The sequence below is a fragment of the Pinus tabuliformis genome, chromosome 8 (assembly GCF_031772625.1).
Source record: "Pinus tabuliformis cultivar Carrire ecotype Pingquan chromosome 8, CPIR1, whole genome shotgun sequence".
NCBI lineage: Eukaryota > Viridiplantae > Streptophyta > Pinopsida > Pinales > Pinaceae > Pinus > Pinus tabuliformis.
The window spans coordinates 1,426,580,144-1,426,596,684 of NC_142294.1; the positions used below are offsets into that span (position 1 = coordinate 1,426,580,144).

The 16,541-nt window shown below is 30.9% G+C and overlaps 1 pseudogene; it reads left to right on the forward strand.

Annotated features, from left to right (window-relative positions):
- The first annotated feature begins 12,803 nt into the window (after window positions 1-12,803).
- LOC149240986 (protein TORNADO 1-like) lies at window positions 12,804-15,262 on the forward strand (annotated as a pseudogene).
- The last annotated feature ends 1,279 nt before the right edge of the window (window positions 15,263-16,541 follow it).

Consider the following 16,541-nt stretch of genomic DNA (forward strand, 5'->3'; position numbering starts at 1 on the left):
AAGCAGTTTTACGGCATACTCCAAGCCGAATATCTTTAATATTTATTAAAATAGTTTATATATTTAATATAAAAAATAACACATATTTAATAATAAAAAATTAAAACAACATATTAATAATCTTAGATCCCCTATTGAAAATGGTTGAAGACACACCATGCGATGACATCATTAATCAGCCTCTTAGATCGCCTATTGAAAGTGGTTGAAGACGCTCTTAAGCCTCTATTTTTATTTTCTTTCAATTTCATTATTGTAATTTGAGGAAGCATGGGCATTATTATTTTTGCATTTTAGGAGTTCTCCCTCTAAATTCATTAATCGTCTCACGAATAAAAGCGGCGTTGTCTGCAGCAAATGACATCGTCAGCGTTGAAGATGAAGGATTGCTTTGGATTCTAAATCTTGCCTTTAGAGGGATGTGAAGAATGAACGTTTTCAAATCGCCAGGTGTTGAATGAAAATGAAGAAAATGGACGCCTGCATTGAAAATTACGAATCGAAAAAAAAATTGACAAATTTTTTAACAAATTGGTTTTGGTTTGGAAATAGAAAAGTGTCCACATCCAAGTTCATCAAAATCGTTTGGATATATAACTTTAACGTCCAGGACATTCAGTTAATTTATTGGTTTGATTCAAGTGATTAAAGAGAAACTTACAGATGTTTATTAATTGTGAGTGGGTGGTTTCAATGCTTTCTCTCGAGTGGGCTTTGGGGTTTATTTGTTGTATTTTTAAAAGTTTAGAGTGAATTTTTTAAAATAATTGATTTATATTAGGTAGGTTTTATGATTACTTTAAAGTTTTAATAGTATAGATGTATTATTACACTTATTATATGTTATTTATATTTATTATATTTAATAAGATAGATGTATTTTTATATCTATTAATATTTACTCATCATTTAATTTATTTAACTACCAAATTTAATCAGTTTTACAAAAAATATTTACTAAAACATTATTATATTTAATAAGAAATTTTTAACTCAAATCTAAAAATACCCCATTCAAATATATATGCTCTATCCAAATTCAAATATATTGCAATGGGCTTCTAAAATGCTTCTAATTTATCTCATCTAAAGTCTAACATTTCCACGACACTTTCTCTAATTACATTGTGCTATGCTCTATTCATTTCGATGATAATCGTGGGCGGTCGTTGACATGAAAATGAAAATGATGCAATGTTTTTCAAATTGAATTGATAACTTAAATATAAAGATGGGAAAATTACATTGTTGAAAAAGCCTAATATCAAGGAATAAGGAAATTAAATTGTTCACAAAGCTTAATATTAATGAATGGTTTAATACGCGTTAGTGAATAGTTTAGGAATGCCTTTGCGACCCCCGAAGGCTCAAGTCCTTTTAATTATCACCAAAATTACCTTTAATAAAATTATTATTTTTTAAATAATATTCAAATTTAATTTTTTATATAATTTATTTGTTTTGAATAAAAAGGTATTCGCTAGGTATTAGTCTTTTCTTTTTGGAAATATTAATTTTAACTGTGGTCAGACAGTGACCTCCAAAAATTCTATACAAAATTGAGATAGTTACTTTGCAAAAAGACTTTGATTTGGATAATCAATCTGAAATACAGAAAGAGATATACTTCATCTTTTTGAAGGTAGGAGAAAAGATAGAACCTAATCGTTGAATTGATTGGAAGTGAAATCAGAAACTCATGTCATTGACTCTTTTTGGTCCTTAGGTTAATATGAACTCCCAACGAATCATCTCCAATTCTTTGGAAATTTTGGTAGAGGACTAAAGAATAGTGGATTGACTCGTATGAGGTAGGAAACTCTCAAGTATGGTTCTGGGGAAGAAAACTTTTCCAATTTGACCTATCCCGACCGAAGAGAATAGGCCATTCGACAGGGAGATCTTGAAACTGCGGAGGCTTGGTTCGATCAAGCTACTGAGTATGGGGAACAAGCTATAGCACTTGCTCTGGGCAATAACATCGAAGCACAAAATTGGTTAAAGATTACAGGACGCTTTGGAGAATGACAGTTTCTATTATTGGGAAATCATTTTCATTATTGAATATCTGACTCGAAATCAATGAGATTTTTCCAAAATATTCCCTAAAATTAGATTCTATTTCATCGACATCTTATGGGAATATATTTACAATATAAAAGGAATACCTTTTCTGCTTCTGGATTGTTGATGGATCTTCTTAATAGGGGTAAAATCCATTCGATTGGATGAGAGAGTTCTGACGAGACATGATTCCCTTGGAGAGGAGAATTTTATTTTTGGCATTTATTAATGCTTCATAACTAATTAAAAAAAAAAAAACAAAACAGATTTTGTAAGTGGTTATTCTATTGGTTAGTGCTTTACAATGACACTGATATGTTATTTCTATATCCAGTAATGCAAGAATTGAAGAGGGTACAGGCCGAGGGAGTGGGGAGGCTAAAAAAAATCCAATTATTGAGTGCCCATCTCGTTGGTTAGTGCTATGACATTGATGCTCTGCGCAATGATGTCATAATTGATGTGGTTGCAGGCCCTCCGCATAAGTTGGGGGTTGAACAAATTTTTCATTTAATGTTATTATTTTTATTTTTGTAGAGTTTTTGGCGCGAAGAGGATGATGTATGGGGAAGAGTGTGCAATGTAAACTATAATGTGCAGCAAGGAAATTAATTTTTAGCTTGTTTGTAGTTGAAACATTCACATATTTAGCTGTACGGGAGAGTTGTTGCATAGAGCGGTGATTTTTGTGGCTCGGACAGTGTGTTATTTCTCTGCCCAATCGTGCTACAATTGACGTGTTTTCAGGTCCTTTGCAAAGGGTGGGGCAGGGGGGAGCATGGATAAATCTGCAATGAACTAGTATATTATTTTAATGCGGATGATGGGGCATGTGCAGGAGAAAAATGATGCATTGGGGATTTTAATTAATTTAAATGTGAACAAATTTTCAATTAATGTTATTATGTTTCATTGTGCAGATCTTTTACTATGCGGAGGATAGGGTATATGCATGAGAATGGAGGTGAATAGGGAATTTTATTTGGTACGAATAAAATTAATGTTAAAATCTTTCCTTGTGTGAAGCTTTTACTTTGCAGGGGACAATGTATATACACGAGAGAAATTACATAGAGCTTTATTTTTATACAACCATATTTTATAAAATCAATCATGGCCAACCATGGTCCAACGTCACATTGTGACAAACATTATCCCAATGTAAAAATCAATGATTGTCTCAACCGTTGTCCAACATCACATTGTGACAAGGATTGTCTTAATATGCAAATCAACCATGGTCAACCATGTTTATTTTAGTGCTTATAATATTTATCTGAGAGTTTATATACCTTGGGTTTATAGTATTAGTCCCTTGGGTTTAATATTATTCCATTGGGTTTATAATCCCTTGGGGTTTTAACATTAATCTCTTGGGTTTATTATTCCATTGGGTTCATAATATTAGTCCCTTGGGTTTGTTATTTCCTTGGATTTGTAATATCAATTATGGTAAACCATGTTCAATCATAGCCAGCCATGGTCAACCATGATCAAATGTCACAGTGTGGCAATGATTGTCTCAATATGAAAATCAGCTATGGTAAACCATGTTCTAACGTTACGCTGTGACAAATATTGTCTCGATATGAAAATAAATCATGGTCAAGCATGGTCAACCATCATCCAACAGCGCATTGTGACAACGATTGTCTCAAAATGGAAATCAAACATGGTCAAATATGTTTATTTTAGGGTTTATAATATTTACCTTAGGGTTTATATACCTTGGTTTTATAATTTTTATCCCTTGAGTTTATTATTCCCTTGGGTTTATAATATTAATCTCTTGGATTTTTTAATCTAAGGGTTCATATTCCTAGGGATTAATATGATTGTCTCAACATGAGAATCAACCATAGTCCAATGTCGCATTGTGACAAAAATTCTCTCGATTTCAAAATCAAGCATGCTCAACAATGGTGTAACGTCACATTGTGAAAATCAACCATGGTCAACAAGCATGGTCTAATGTCAAGGATTATTTCTAGAATATGAAAATCAACCATGGTCAACCATGGTCCAGTGTCACATTGTGACAAAGAGTATTTCAATATGAGAACCAATCATTATCTCAACCATTGTCCAACATCGCATTATGACAAAGATTGTCTCATAATCGTCGTCATCCATAGTCAACCATGTTCAACAATATTAATATTAATATTTAAATTTATATTAGCAATATAATATTAAATATTAATATTAATATTAAATATTTACAATAATATTAAATATTAACAATATTTATATTAATAAAATATTATTAATAAATAATTATAATAATTATTAGTTAATTAATTTTGACTGAATTTATTATTAATAATGAATGAATTGTGACAAACATTTTGTTTTAGACTACCTAACTCTTTCTCACATTCACTCTCAATGCCATAATATTAGTCACGTTTCCAATCTTCTTGATTTATTACGTCAACCCAACTATAGCGATTTTGGAACACTTCTTTCCCTTCTTTTTGATCATAGAAACAAAATTTTAAAAAATCATAATTAGATTTTTATTCTATTTTATTTTATTTTATTTTTCCTTGAAATGTGATAGACCACATTTGTGTTAAAAGACATTAATCATCATTAATCATGATAATTATCATAAATATTAATTAATAGTAATATTAATAATAATTATTAATAATAATTAGGTCGTAAGGCATTTCCCTTTTAAAAGAACTCCCCCAACTACCACCAGGTCTTGTTGTGCATTTATACAGTTAATAATTTTCAATGTTGATGAAAAACGGAAAATAAATTGATGAAGAACAGGAAATAATTGTTTAAAATGATTGCATTCGTCTCTATGAAACGGTAAGACATTAGCATGGTCTCTCTCACTATAATTGTATCTTTCTATGGTAAATGAAATGATCACGCTCAATTTTTGGTATGGTTATGATCTTGCTCGAAGGTATTATTACAGTGATCTCACATCTCTAAATTGTTGCTCCAAATTATTTCATTACACAATGTGTATGCATGGTAAGGTATCCTCTGCGCTACATGGCATCCTCGGCATTTTCAGTAGTAGGCATCCTCGGCATTTTCAGTAGTATGATATTGTATTATGGCTCAAATTCTTGTTGGATCACAATCAACAAACAATGTTATTCTACATCATATATTGTGGAGACGTTTGTGAGATCCAACAGTGAATCTCGTATTTTCTTTAATTCATATATATTGCCAACTGAAGCAATATATATTTCCATTTCCTAACAATTTGTGTACCCAAAATGCTTCAGGGATCGTCTGCTAGAAAAAATGGAGAATACACATTTATTTGGACATGTCCTTCTATTGATCTTGCAAACAGCCCATGGAAATTTCTTTCTGTTGATCTTGTAAGCAACTGACGTCTCATAATCTTAGATGCCTCGTTATGATGGAAAAATTCGAGCCAAAAAAAGGGAAGAGAAAATTCAAGCTTGATTCACCTTCAAATTATACATTCGGCTTCCAGATTTTTATTTTTCAATTTTCCGTTGTGCTACCACGTTTCCCGAGTCGAGACTACAACTTCTACATTGGCGCAGCAGGTCGTTACTCGCTCAACATTACTCTTTTGTTCTGTAATTGACTCTGTAGACAGTTAGGGTTAACTATTTTCACATTGAAGAAAAATGGCTTCAACCAGCTTTGATGTGCGATTTTGTTTCCATTTTTTTTGTATGGCAAATTCTATGTCCTGTCATGGCCGCATACACTAGAATCATATTTAAATTTAAGGACCGCATAATTTACATATTGTTTTTACTCCAGCAAGGACCTTATGAAGTTATGATTTTGCAATAAATTGCAAATCTACTCATATTTATACTTTTTGTCTCATTATTCATTAATTCCGGGTCTACAGGGTTATGTGCGACAGGGAAATCGTGATTAGTGCTTGAGACCTAACTCTTAACTCTTAGAAACTAGGCCAACATCTCGAAAGAAATAATGGAAGCACATTCTTCTTTCAAAAGTACATCCTCGGCTCAATTTCACTCCCTCTTATAACGCTTAATTAAAGAATATTTACAAAAAAATAAAAATAAAGACGCAATGATAATAACATAATACAAATAAACAACGTAACGTTTGCACTCTAAGTTAAAACAGCCTTTCTTTCCGTCTCTGTAGACTTAGTTCTTGTTATAGTTTTTTTCTATTTCTCTTCTGATACAAGTTTTTGAAAAAAAATCAAATTTGAAAATCTTGAAAATTCCAAGTTAAATTTAACGATACATATTGCCGTGGACAGGTAAATTACTTTTTATGCTTTTACACAAAAATGACCTACGGGTTGCCCATGCTTTGTTTGATGTTTAATTTCATTCTATGTTAATAGAACTATTTTTTTATGCTTCTACACAAGAAATTATATTGCCCTGAAGAGGTAAATTACTTTATGGTTCTACACAAAATTGGCATACTCGTTGTGGATGCTTTTTTTTCAATGTTTAATTTCGTTCTATGATAATGGAACTATTTTTTATGCTTCTGCACAAAACTGGCATACTTTGTTTTATGTTTAATTTCGGTGTATGTTAATGGAACTACTTTTTGTATGTTCTAAAAGTGGGTATGATGTTAAAGTTTTGTTTTATAATTAAATTTTTTGATGTGAATGGACATATATCTTTTAATGAATTTTAAAAAACTTATATGGATACAAAGAATGGAAATGTAATTTTTTTTGGAATGAATTTAAAAAGTTTATATCAATGGGATGGAATTTAATGACCTAATATTTTATGAGGTAGTGTTGTTTATGATATGAGGTAGCGCTGTAGTTTTAAATATTATAAATAAATTTTATATATTTATTATAAAAAATTATTTGAATTATTAAATATATTGAAATTGTTAAAATGATTATTTAAATAAATAAATATATTTTTTAATTTCAATTTTAATATATATATATATATATAATTTTAATGATTAAAAAATTAGATTTTATTTATATAAGTAAATGTTTTATGTTTTTTTTTTGTTTTTTTAAATAGAGAAATATTTATATTATATAAGTTGATAGTAAGTTTAATAGAAAAGTAAGTCTCAAATTTACATATTCAACTTTATAGGTGAGATTAGGTCTTATTTATATATTCATTTATTTTTGGTTTCTTTCAATAAAGAACAGATCAATTTTATATATTGCAACATGTTATTACTTAATATTTAGCGAGGTTACTATCATGCAAATATCATAAGTTTGACTACGGTTTAGAATGTCCTTGTATGTATATGAAAAAAGATATTCTTCTTCAAATATCATAAATTTTGGCTAAATGAATTTAGAATGTCTATATAAGAAAATAGGTTATTTTTTTCCCTTGTTATACCTTCTCCTTTCAAGGAAGGAGATAAGAAAGGATTTTGACAAAAATTCTCCAAATTTATTGATTTAACAATTGTAGTTTTAGATTTGTAACTCTTAAAAGGAAATAACATTTAGATAAGAGATGATCTTACCTTAGTTGACTCATAAAACCCATCTATCCCAATGCCTTCTATGGATTGGTGTAATCAAAATATCTTTGTGATCGTTGGCTAAGTGAATAATTGTTATAATATAGTGGATATTTTTTTTTTTGGAATTTGTTATTTTAGAAAAAAAATTGAATAAACCTCTTGTGTCAGTCTAAATGTCCAAAAGAAGTTAAGAAAGGACAAGCAAAGACAAATCCAGTCACCTTAAGAGAAAGTAGTAAAAGAGTGTAAGCTTTTGATCAAGTGAGTCAGTTCAATATTGAAAAAGAGCATCTTTTTGATCAAATATTTGCTATTGGAACTTGGAAAAGTATCTTTGAAGTTCAATATTGAAAAGGAGCATTTTTTTGATCAAATATTTGTTATTGGAACTTGGAAGAGTATTTTGGAAAATTGAGGCAATTAGTGTTGGAAAGTTACATAATATATAAATTAAATTTCACATAATGTAAGTTATATCTCTTTACCTTCTAGCTTTGAATGACATTTGTTTACTAATTTTTGTATCGAATGATCTTCTATGTGTCACAATTATTCCCAAATTTATGCTTAAAGTGTTTCTTTTGCAACTAATAATCATAGTTATACTGGTATATCAACTACTTTTACTAATATAAGTTTGCTAGTTATATTAAAAAAAGAATGGAAAGAAAGTGAGTGAGCAAAAATCTCAAATACCTATTTTTATATACCACTAGAAATATTTCTTCAACTATCTACTTAATAAAAAAATAAATACGGCTTATTCCTAAGTAAATTCGTCTTTCACCATAATTATCGAACTCTTTTACGGTGCGTGGAAAATGGAATACGAAGATGTTAGAAACTATTGAGAATTCGTATGTGGGATTATAGAAAACTTAAAAGAATTAATATTTCATTGAAAATACTTATACGTGTGTCATGTCAAATGGCGGATCCCTCAAGCATCTTGTAGAAGTGAACAGCAATAAAGGGAAACCAATGGATTATTTTAACAAGGCTAAACAATTTACTGAGGAACACCCGTTAAAAAAGATTCCATTCCATTTTAAATTGGCCCCGTGAGATCAGATTTCAACCCTAGGAATTATGCATATTATGGACGTATGGCATGGCGTCTCCTTAGAATAAAGATTTAATTCTGTTTATATTGATATAATTTATATGACATTCATAGTATTTTCATTGCAATTTATGAATACTTAGATTTAAATTTTGTTATTTTTTTCGATTATAATAGCATTAATGTTGAATGAATAATTATTGTGAGTTTGTGTTACATTTAATATCAGATAGAAAAATGATTACTAAAATTATCTTAAAACCCCTCACACATATGTATACATATATAACCACCAAACCTCATTGAAATTAAATCAAACTTAAATCTATAATTTTATTTCGCATCCATCGATTGGTTAATACCTGGTGTCATAGCCAATTTTTATCTCAATCCGCCACGACCACAGTTTATTTAGGTCAGGTTCGGATTAAGTCATTTAATTTTGTTATGCTCCTTGCGCCATTCTTCGACAAGCATCGCTTAGCTTGCTTTATTTCGAAGGCCGCTTATAACTGACATTGCTTTATCTTGATGGTTGCTTATAACTGCCATCGCTTTATTCGTTGTAACTTCATTAAATTTAAGGAAAACTAATAAAAATAGAGGTCGCTTATGGTCATTTTCTGCGGATTGTATTGACAACGACCTTTGCACTGGAAAATTATGGCACTCTGAAAAATATGAGACTCCAGCAACATGTTCAATCAATATAACCATCCGACAAGCTTGTGTATGATCACATTTAAATAATGAAATATACATATGTATTGGAAAAAGAAGAAGAATATGATAATCAATACAAATGGTCCTGAGAAAGAAATGCAAATGGTGGTATGAAAGAATGAAATCCGTATCCAGTATCATACTAAGAATATGGAGGAACCAGGAAATCCAAACCGGCGAATAAATGTTAAATAGAGGGCGCCAATGTTTCAGTATGGTCTCGCTCCAACATAGTTTCCAGGAGGGTAGTAATTGCATGTGATGAACGTGTCACCGCTGTTACATTTTATGACGGCGCATCCAACGTTGGTTGTTGTTCTCCAAACAATCTGAGTGTAGTGCGTGCAGTCTTGACCAGAACTGCAACTATTATTTGCATAGTTATACCACTTCTTTTCATCCACCCATGCGCCGACTGCCTCTGTAGCGTTCCAACCTCTGCCACTCCCCCAGAAGATGTTCTCCCCGAATGGACCCTCGGAATGCTGAAGGAGGCAATCACCTCTTCTTTCCCTTGCGTAAACACGAGCATACGTTGCAAGCTTCACATCCCATTTGAGTGGAGGGACTCCCACTTGTTTTCTCGCCTCGTTCTGCGGGACCAGAAATCCTTGAATGGTTTCACTAATGTTCGCACCTGCTTCGGCAACCATCTGTAAGTAGCAGATTGCAACGCTCAAGAAAGCTACTACAACCAGAAGACACGATGGCTGCCTCATTTTTATGGCAAGAATAACAAGGTAGCCGCTAATACTCGACAGATGTAGCCTCGATACTGTTTCCAAAATTGCAGAGAAAACACTTCGCTAGCTGGCTAAAGAAAATGCGTTAGATCGGCCCACAGTTAGCTTGTTTATATACTGTTTATGAAGACAATTAACAGAAAAGCAGGAGAGATTTGTTATAAGAAGGAAGAAGGAAGGAGTAAAAGAACAGTAGATGTTGGCGCAAACGTAAGCGGTAAAATACCGGGGATAACCTATCGCAGACATCAGATCCTCCCAACAGCAAAATGTAAGGTACAAAGACGGCCGGTCATAATATTTTTTGTGTGGAACTTCCGACAAGAGCCGGCGGGAACATATTTTGCTCGTTACGCACGTCGAGTAAAGCACAAACTATGAACGAGATGAGAACGCATGCGTCGTTGTTTGACTTTGGCCTATGGAGACACCCTGTCACTAAGACGTGCAGTGCCCTGACATGGTCCGCTTCTACCATTTGCGAAGGAATCAGAAAACGCAGGTCGACCTCGGCCAAAAGGAAGTTAGCTATCATTTAAGTTATCAATCGGTAAGCAATTGATAAGGTGCTTCGCTAGGTTTTGTAAATAAACATAAGGTATTTTACAGTTTTAAAAGGTAATAAAAATTAATTAAAACATTTAGTCAAGATAACATAAACTTGACTGTAATCAAATATACTCAGATAAATAACTTCTAAATGAAAAATATATTTTCTTTTTAACGTGGTATTTTTTTCTAATAATAATTTATTTACATTTTAATTAATTTTTTAATAATGGATACTATGTTAAGGTATTCTTAGATTTTAAATTACTAGTTCAATTTTTGTTCTTAGATATGATTGTTAGACATGGCTATAATGTAGTTTCATTATTGCCAAACTATACATGACTAATTAGCTAAAAACAAAATTTAAATACTTTATTAACTAAAACAAATTAAATAAAAATTATATTTAAATACTTTATTGATAATAATATGTTTAATTATAACCCTTTCACCGGAAATTCTTTTGTCTTATATTTTATTTAGATTTTTTTCAACGGAATTAGTAATTCGGCTGTTTTCGTCCTAGGGTTTAATTTTGACCGCTACCATTCTAATTTTTAGTTGCGTCTCACCATCTTTATTATGAAGCCAAGGATCGACGTACTCGGATTTATTTGATATTAAAAAAAAAAAAACATTTTCTAAATATTAATAATATTATTATTGATAACAGTTTAATTTATATAATTATTATAAATATTTAAAAAAAAAAATTATGCTTAATATTTAATAATATTAATATTGATAATAATTTAATTACAAACTTATAAAAATATAAAAATTAAAAAATAATTTAAATCAATTTATTTATATATTTATTAAACATATTATATTATATAATATTATATATATATAAACACAATAACAATATTATATAATATTGTAATTCACATAGGATAGCTATGAAATAATATTGGTGAATATTATAAAATGAATAAAATACATAACAATGTGGATATAACTACGAAAGTGTAAGACTATTATAATTCGCATAAAGTAATTAAAATTTAAACTTAAAATTAAATGTTAAATAAATTATATATATTTCTATATTTAGATGCACAATAATAATATTATAATAGTGTAATTTACATAAAATAGTTAGGAAATAATACTATTGAATATTATAAAAATGATAAAATACATGAAAAATTTGATATAAATATGAATTTATGGTGCAATTATATTTTACTTAAAATAATTAAAATTTAAAACTAATACATAAAATAATTAAGAATTAAAATATCAAAATTTAAAAAATAAAATTTGTAATTATTAAAAAAAATATAAATAAAATATCAAAATTAAAAAGCCTCGAGGGATAGCTCAAATGGTCGAGTTCCCGTTGTTAGTACTCTCCCGGTTTGGGAGGTCACGGGGTCAAATCTCCTCGACGCCCTTGGGGTTAGGCCTGATATGGCCGACCGGCAGATCCCTTCGGGTGGAGCTGCCCCGCCTGATATGGCCGACTGGCAGATCCCTTCGGGTGGAGCTGCCCCGCTTCTCTATGTGGACGTAGCGGCCACTCCGGTGCCCGTGAACCACACTTAAAATATATATATCAAAATTAAAAAAATACAATTTGTAATCATTGTAAAACTATAATTCTAATAAAGAAATGTAATTAGTGATATTGTGGAATTTTTCTAGCTCCTTTTAGATAGCATTTAATATTCCAAGTTCATTTTTGTTAATTAGGGATATTGTGGAATTTTTCTACCTCCTTTTACATAGCATTTAATATTCCAAGTTCATTTTTGTTTTTAATAATTTTAGTTATGTTAATAAGTGTATTATATTGAAACGAGTATCTTAGATTTTGGAGATTGTTTATTATAAATGTTTTCATGGTCGTATTTTAATGAAGGTTTGTGATTAAATTTATTAAATTATTTGTATTTTATAAATAAGGATATGTAATTATTTGTATTATTTAAAAAAAATTAGAAGTGACCTTTAATTTTAATATTTAAATTCTTGCTAACCTCATTAACACAATTTTCATTCTTCTTACATTAGATTCCTAAGCCTATTAAAATGTATTAATCATTTAATTCATATAACTAAACTAATAAAAGTAAAATATCAATGTTTAGTAGAAAATGAATCTTTTATTAAAAAAAAGTGATTATTATTTTTGTTATAATAATAAGAATAAGAATAAGAATAATTTATACGAAATGTATTTAGTTTGTGAAGTAGGTTAGAAAACGAATAAAAATAAATAAATATAATTAAAATTTTTGAAATAGCATATTTAAAATATAACAAAATTTGTTATAAAAATTGAATGTGTAAAATTTTAAAAATAAAATTAAGAATATAACAAATATCGTAAAGTTAACAATATACTAAATATTATTGAACATTATTTATAAAAGAAATAAACACTAGCATGAGTGATAAGGGTGTTTCCTACATTGCAGTTGCTCTATTTTTGAACCATACCTTGCAATCCTTGCAACTTGAAAGAAATCCAATGGGAGGAGAAGGAATTGATCATTTTATTTTTCCTCTTAGTAGGTTTAAACCAAGCCAGCCTCAAGCAAATACTTCTATGAAATTTGTGTCCATTGGGGGACCTCAGACTAAAATGGGTAGTTCTGGTGTAAGTGCATTGGTGCAGGTGATCTCCATAAACCAGAGTTTGCTAAAATTCGCTATAAATGATGACCATAGCATGGGCACAGTTGATTTCATCAAAATTATTATAGCTCTTCATGCAACTTTCAAGTCCATGTCTTTGAAGGGATGTAAAGGAGTTGTAGGAGATGCAGTACTTGAAGCAATTATGGATACATTGCATGTGAATCTCTGGCTTGAAGAGATTGATCTGAATGGAACTCCGCTTCAAGCCTCTGGTAAAACTGATCGTGTTCACCAATGGCTTGGACAAAATGCCAAAGTCAAGCCACAAATTGATTTTCTGGAAAACATTCCCATGACAATATGGCTTGGACAAAATGCCAAAGTCAAGCCACAAATTGATTTTCTGGAAAACATTCCCATGACAATGCCCAAAACTGCTACAGTTTTCCTCTCTGGATAAGAATTTGCAGGCAAGACTTATGAATTTCCCTATTCACCCTTAATTAATTTTTCATTATACACAAAGGTAAAGGCAACGATCCAATCTACTTCTATATATTGTTGAAATATTTAGTGAGGAGAATGATAATATATTATATATAATACTTAAAAACAAATATATATAGATAAATCGATCATGGAATGACCACGAGGAATATTATTCATTATTTGGAATCAAATAAAATATGACCTAAAAATAGGTTTAAGCTTTTCAAAATTCATAAAAGTAAGAAAATTTTACAGTTTCTAAAATTAGATGACTTGTCCTTGTTATGAATGTTATTAGGTATTCCATGATAAATTGGACAACCAACATTGATATTTCCAATTCAAATGACCAATATTTGCAATTTTGGCTGCAGGTAAAACAAATCTATTCCATATTGCAGAGTTTTGCTCGAGCCAAGATTCCATCAATAGACCAAATAAAAACTCTTTTGAACCCAGTTGAACCCATCACAAGAACTCATGGTATAAAAATCAAGTTCCTGGAAGATGATGATACTAGAATCTCAATTTGGTACATTGTGGGTCAGCATGAGTTCCATGCTTTTCATGATCTCATGTTCCCTGGTCCCGAGAGCCCATATTTCTTTCTCATAATTTACAGCCTGGTCAGAAAAACAGATAACAGAAAACCCAAAAAGCTTCAAGAACTTGAATAAGATATAGTATATTGGCTAAGAATTATTTGTTTCCAATTCCAGAAGAGCAAAATCCTTTCTCACTCATGTCAAGGTTTTAACTCATATTGATAAAATTTCTGAAAGATCAAAATTGTACTTATGAGTGGTCCAATGCATTTACAAGCTTAGGGATCGTTTCACTTGCTTTGTTGAATTATCCCCAACTGTATATACAGTGGATGCAAGGTCATATGGTTTAGTGAATAAGGTTTCTCATCATGTGAAACAAACAACCAATTTTTTTTTATGAAGGGTTCCCAAAATTTGTCGGGTATGTGATGACTTAAGAGTGTTGTTGTTCAATTGGAAATTTGAGCATTCCAAGAAGCCAGTTATGAGATCAGAAGAGTTTTCTCAAATGTGTGAAACAAAGGTTCTAGCACTGGGAATACAGTCTCAATATGATGATCCCACAAAGGATGAAGAGAGGTGAACAGCCATAGCATGCTCTTTGCATAAAGTTGGAGAAATTATCTATTTTCAAGAGCTTCATTTCATCATAGTGAACTGTGAGTGGTTTTGTGAGGAATTCCTTGGACATCTAGTAAGACTGAAAAACAAAAGTCAGTCTACTTTGGATCGACAACAAAGGGGCTTTACAACTAGAAAAGAGTTGGAGGTGATTTTAAGATAATCTTTTATAGGGTTCAATACCTGGATTTGGTCGCAGACTTTTTGAGAATGTGTAACCAAGTGAACTTGTAAGCATGAAGTTGAAACTAGAACTCTATTATGAACAAGATCCTGGCAATCAAAATTCAAAGATTTTCATACCTGCAATATTGGAGGAAGGTCGGTACAAGCCACAAACATGGCAGCTAGTGGATCAGAGAAGAATAGGAGACACAACTGATTTAGTCTAGATATCAAAGATCTCATGTCCTATATACTGCTCAAACTCAGATAAAGTTGAAGATGGATATCATATTCCCTAGGGTGCAAGGCATAATATGTTAGATTCACCCACTTATCCATTTAAAGAAAATTGATACAGTATTGTAAGACAGAGCTTCTACTTGAAGATTGTGAGCCATTATGTAATCACTCCCCCATGTCTGTCTGTCTATCTATCTACCCAACGAAATTCCTGACTATTACATACAAATGGGGATACAATGCTTATGTCTTGAACATTTCCATTTATTCATGGAAGGAAGGGAACACAGGGAATGCAACAAGGAACAAAATGAATGCTTCCATATGGTTCACTCTAATTATCCAACAATGCTTCAATGACTAGTTTGGAATCTCTTCGGATAATCAACTCTCATATTTCTCTTTGTAAAGCAATATTTAAGCCTCTTAGAACTATCCTGAATTCTACTTCATCATTGGGACTACATATTATGCCTTCCATATTTGAAATAGAAAAACTATTCGAGAAATTTCAAAGATGGCTACTTGTGTCAATAACCAGGGATTTTCCTTTATTTCCCTGTGAAAATGGAATCTCTAGAAATCCAACATGATATCATCTGGATCAGATCCTACCAATGAAGACTTGGAATGAACCATAAAATCCTTCTATGGAATGAAGAAAACAGAACCAAACACATGTAGCTTCCTCGAGTTGTGAGATGTATCTGCTTCATTGAAATTTCAAGTGTTGAAAAGTGTTGTTTGCATGCATTGACTGGAGGTGATAAAATGATATGAAATATGTCAAAATATAGTCATGACGTGCATTGGATTTTGTGTAAGGAGTATGGGCTAGATAGATTTTATGGATTCTCTACAATTTCTCACTTTTTGCAAGGATTACACACAGGGACAGAATATGGAATGATAATTTTGTATTGGGAGAAACATATAAAGAACCCTGGATTTTTGTGGTTCCTGAATTATTACTACTTATTTCATAGTCTAGAGTTGTTGTTCAAACTAAAATATCAAGTTCATCGTGTGCTCATCTGGTTTGAGCACTAATAAATTAACTTAAGACAATATTTGATTTTTTTTGTTCAAGTTTTTTAGTGAGGGATAATCAGCTAAAATCTTAAATGATAAATCTTTTCTCTGATCTAGGAGTCTAGAATTTATAATTTAAATCAATATCATATTTACTGATATGTATACATGAATTTGTTCAGGGTAAAACATTGGCATTTGTGTTTCCTATTGTGGAGTCATTAACAAATGGTC